Source organism: Lithobates pipiens, unplaced genomic scaffold, assembly GCF_037356315.1.
Source record: "Lithobates pipiens isolate NorthernLeopardFrog02 unplaced genomic scaffold, aLitPip1_a1.2 Scaffold_25, whole genome shotgun sequence".
Lineage (NCBI taxonomy): Eukaryota > Metazoa > Chordata > Amphibia > Anura > Ranidae > Lithobates > Lithobates pipiens.
Genome location: NW_027507787.1, coordinates 240,167,826 through 240,172,898, shown reverse-complemented (window position 1 = coordinate 240,172,898; position 5,073 = coordinate 240,167,826). Strand labels below are relative to the sequence as shown.

The 5,073-nt window shown below is 50.2% G+C and overlaps 1 pseudogene; it reads right to left on the bottom strand.

Moving 5' to 3' along the window:
• Positions 1-1,080: 1,080 nt before the first annotated feature.
• Positions 1,081-1,463, bottom strand: LOC143930023 (large ribosomal subunit protein eL43 pseudogene; annotated as a pseudogene).
• Between the last annotated feature and the right edge of the window lie 3,610 nt (positions 1,464-5,073).

Here is a 5,073-nt window from a genome sequence, read left to right as displayed (position 1 = left end):
TCCAGACCCTTTATTAGCTTTGTTGCCCTTCTTTGTAGTCGCTACATTTCCAGTACATCCTTCCTGAGGACTGGTGCCCAGAACTGGACAGTATACTCCAGGTGCGGCTGGACCAGAGTCTTGTAGAGCGGGAGAATTACTGTCAGGTCACCTTGAGGCGAGGTGACAGATGCACACCGTAGGGATCAGGAGTGCACCGCAAGGTTGTGGACCCTACGGCTGACTGCTGCGGACGGGAGACAGGTCCCACCGGGGTTAGAGCGTAAGATTCCCTGGGGCACGGAGTCTAAGAGCCAGCAGGTGTTCACCAGAGCCTCGAGTGGTGAGGATGGACTTGGCTGCAACTGGCTCCAGGTCGCGACCCCCAGGGTCCCCCAGCTCGCACCCACAGTAGGCAACTGGAGGATAGGGATGGTGAGGGACAAAGCCAAGGTCGGGGCCACAAGCAGACAGGAATAGTCAGGGACACGCCAAAAGGTCAGGATCACAGGCAAACAGGGATAGTCAAAGACACGCCAAAGTCGGTAACGGAACAACAGAAGAGCACACGGCAGGTAACAGGAAGCTAAACACACAAAGGAATACACAATGGTTGATCAGCAGTGATGGTCTGCAGTGCACAGGTTAAAATTGGGTTCCCTGATAGGGCCTGGGGTGGAGCCATGCTTAGAGGAGAGGTTATAAAAATCACCAGGTGGAAGTGGCTGGCCTCTTAGTCTGAACACATGAGGGGAGGTAAGCAAACACAGGAAGATCACTGCATAACCATGACAATTACATTGTTACATAGTTAGTAAGGTTGAATAAAGACACCAGTCCATCCAGTTCAACCTGAGTGAGTGTCTACAATTGTCCCTATTCCTGTACATTGTACACTCACATCGGTCCCTACCCTCAGGGAGCCCACAATCCAAGGTCCTCATTCATATACTAGGGCCAATTTTGGACAGAAGCCAATTAACCTCCCAGCATGTCTTTGGAGTGTGGAAGGAAACCGGAGTACCCGGAGGAAACCCACACAGGCACAGGGAGAACATGCAAACTCCAGGCAGGTGGTGTTGGAATTCAAACCAGCGACCCTTTTTTCCATTTTACAAGACATCTTTTAATAAAGAACAGTCCAGAAAAACAGACAAGGAGCAGAACTTCAGAAGGATGGATGATCTATTGGTCTTTCAATTCCTTCAGTCTCCTGATGGCGGATTTCACGGTGACGGCCGAGGTGGTATTGTAGGTCCAGGCTCCTCTGGGTTACAATTTTCATGCAAGAACCACAGCGCCAGATTCCTACAGCCTTCCTCTTCATCTTGGCCTTGCCACAGAAGGAGCAGGTGTACTTGGCGTGTTGGCTGATCTCAATTTTCTTGACCATCTTCCTTAGGGAAGCACCATAACGGGTCCCATATTTACCCCCAATGCCAACCTTCTTGATGCGTTTGGCCATCTTCCTCTAGGACCCGAGCGGAAAACCTCCAGCGACCCTTTTTACTGCTAGGTGAGAGTTCTAACCACTACACCACTGTGCTGCCCCCACACAGGCACTTTAGTTAAAGTCATAGAGGGAACAATAGGAGCCAAGGACCAACTTGGGTATATTCCCAGTTGCCAAAGCCTAGAAATATAAACCTGATGGTGAAATCAGGAACTGGAACCAGACACAGGTCACCCAAAAAGGGGTCAACTTGGCCAAAGCCTGGTTAACACTCCTTCTCTCCTTCGACAAATCTGCGGAAACTGCGCGGTGCTATCGCGTCACTATGGACCTAAATCTCTGAGGGACGTTTCCAACACCTTGTTGAATCTATGCCACCAAGAATGAAGGAAAAAGAGGGTCCAACCCGGGAACTAGCAAGGGGGACCTAATAAAGTGGCCCGGTGATTGTATATCATGGCGTGTAAAATAAATTAGTATGAGCACAAAACAAAAAAAAATAAAAAATCATCTCCAGCAACTGAAGGGTTAAAGCGGAGGTCCACCCTAAAATGGACCTTCCGCTCATCGGAACCCTCCCCCCCTCCGGCGCCACAATTGGCACCTTTCAGGGGGGAGGGGGGTGCAGTTACCTGGATAATCCAGGTAACTGCACCCACTTCCGGGATAGCTCTCTGCGGAAAGGGGCGTAGATTACGCCCCTTTCCGCAAATGTGCCCGCCCCCTTCCGCAAGTGCCCCGCTGCCTGCTGGGAAACACACAGATCCCAGAGACAGCAGGGACCATCCTTATTGCGCAGCGCAACTCGCGCATGCGCAGTAGGGAACCGGGAAATGAAGCCAAAAGGCTCCATTTCCTGATTCCCATACCCAAGATGGCGGCGGCGGCAGCACCCGAGTGACGATCTAGAGATCGGCTTCGGGTGCCGACATCGCGGGCGCGCTGGACAGGTAAGTGGCACTATTTTAAAAGTCAGCAGCTGCAGTATTTGTAGCTGCTGGCTTTTAAAAAAAAAAAAAAAAAATGCGGAGTCCCGGCGGACTCCCGCTTTAAAGGAGACCTATGAAGATGTATGGTGGGTGTCTTAGATGGTTATAAATGGTGTAGATGCCGCAGAGCCGTCACCCTGATAACGTCTTCATTACCCGCCGAGTCACCCAATGAACTGAAAAGGTTTATCAATGAAAATATAGTTTCCCCTTTAAAAACCCCGGCATGACCCCGACATGACCCCGGCATGACCCCGACATGACCCCGGCATGACCCCTTCCTCACACATTATCCTCCATCCTTCTCTCAGACCCGGTATGAATATTTCGCTTCTTAGGGTGTTAATGCGTGCATTTCCATTGCATTTAGAAAAAACCCACTTTAGACTTTTTTCCCGCAGTCCGTCTCTTCCCGTTACACTGATTCGCGGTGACGGCGGGCGTGATCACGTCGGCGCATCATCTGCTCTTTTCCTATTATCTGGGACTTCATTTTTCATTTGGAAATAAGCAAGCCCTCCGCAGAACCCACCAATACTTTGTGGGGACAGATAAGAAGACTGACAGCAGCCTTCAGACAGAATATTTTTTCTGCAGGATGGCCTCAACCAGCGGCGCCGTTCGCGGTTAAAGTACTACTTTAATTTGAAATTTCAGAAGCCGGAGAAAAAACAAAAAAAAATTGACGCGTTAATAGATCTACCAAAATGGGGGCACAGCGGGTGAGCACAGCGGCCCTTTGATAGGTGATTATGAGTTGGTGCCGAGGAAGGCGGCTTTGCTGTAAACACATTTCTGATTTAGGTCGGACCACAACGTTATTTTTCTGCTTTCTTACATTGCTGGTCTTTATGCCAGCAGATATTTTTTTCTCCAGAGAGGAAGGTACCCCACCCCCACAAAGTGCACTTCCCACCCCCTTCATCTAGCGGATTGCATCAGATCATAAAACATGGAAAATGCCTTGTTGGAGGTCAGAGGAGAATGGGGCAGACTGGTTCCAGATGATAGAAAGACAACAGGAACTCAAACAACCTCTCGTTACACCCAAGGTATGCAGAATACCATCTCTGAACGCACAACACATCCAACCTTGAAGCAGATGGGTTACAGCAGCAGAAGACCTCTCCTGTCAGCTAAGAACAGGAAACTGAGGCTACAATTGGCACAGGATCACCAAAATTGGACAATAGAAGATTGGAAAAAAGTTGCCTGGTCTGATGAGTCTGGATTTCAGCTCCGACATTCAGATGGTGGGCTCAGAATTTGGTGTAAACGACATGAAAGCATGGATCCATCCTGCCTTGTATCACCGGTTCAGGCTGGTGGTGGGGGTGTAATGGTGGGGGGGGGGGGGGGGATATTTTCTTGGCACACTTTGGGCCCCTTAGTACCAATTGGTTTAACCACTTGCTTACTGGGCACTTAAACCCCCCTCCTGCCCAGACCAATTTTCAGCTTTCAGCGCTGATGCACTTTGAATGACAATTGCGCGGTCATACAACACTGTACCCAAATGACATTTTTATCTTTTTTTTCCCACAAATAGAGCTTTCTTTTGGTGGTATTTAGTTACAGCTGGGAGTTTTATTTTTTGCTAAACAAACAAAAAAAGATGCAAAATAAAAAAAATAAAAAAATCATGTTTAATAGTTTGTTATAAAATTTTGCAAACGGGTCATTTTTCTCCTTCATTGAAATGCGCTGATGAGGCGGCACTGGTGGGCACTGATAGGCTGCACTGGTGGGCACTGATAGGCACAGTTAAGGTGGCACCGATAGGCACAGATAAGGCAGTACTGATGGGCACAAATAAGGCGGCACTGATGGGCAAAGATGGGCACAGATAAGATGGCACTGATGGGTGGCACGGATGTGTGGCACGGATGGGTGGCAACAAGGGGCACTGATAGTTACCACTGATAGATGGGACTGATGGGCACTGATAGGTGGCACTGATAGGGGGCTCTGATAGGTGGCACTGCTGGGCACTGATGGGCACTGGTAGATGACACTGATGGGCACGGATTTGTGGCACTGAGGTGCAGCACTATTGTTGAGGCAGATTGTGGGCACTGATAGGTGGCACTGTGGGCACTGATAGGTGGCACTGTGGGTACTGATGTATGGCACTGTGGGCACTGATGTATGGCACTGATGTATGGCACTATGGGCACTGATGGGTGGCACTTTTATTAATAACTGGCTGGTACTGGCAGGGGGCAGGTGGGCACTGATAAGTTGGCCGTGATCGGGACTAATGGCCCGATCACGGCCGCCGGTGATCGGCATTTTGTTTCTCTCCTCGCGCTATCAGCGCGAGGAGGCAAAAAAGCGAATTAACCGGCTCTGTTTTGTCACATGATCAGCTGTCATTGGCTGACAGCTGATCACGTGGTAAGGGGTCGGGATCGACCCCTTGCTTCGATCCGTGATCAGGCGAGTCTCATAGACTCGCCAATCACAGAGCGCACCGCACGCCCCTCAGGGGGCGCGCAGGCCGCTCGTGCACGGGACGACGTCAATAGACGTCGTCCCGGCAAAGCAGGTCCGCGCTGTAGCCGTCATTCGGCTATAGCGCGGATCTCTAGTGGTTAAACACCGCGGTCTTATGCTGTGTACACACGGTCGGACTTTCGGACTTGGAATCTT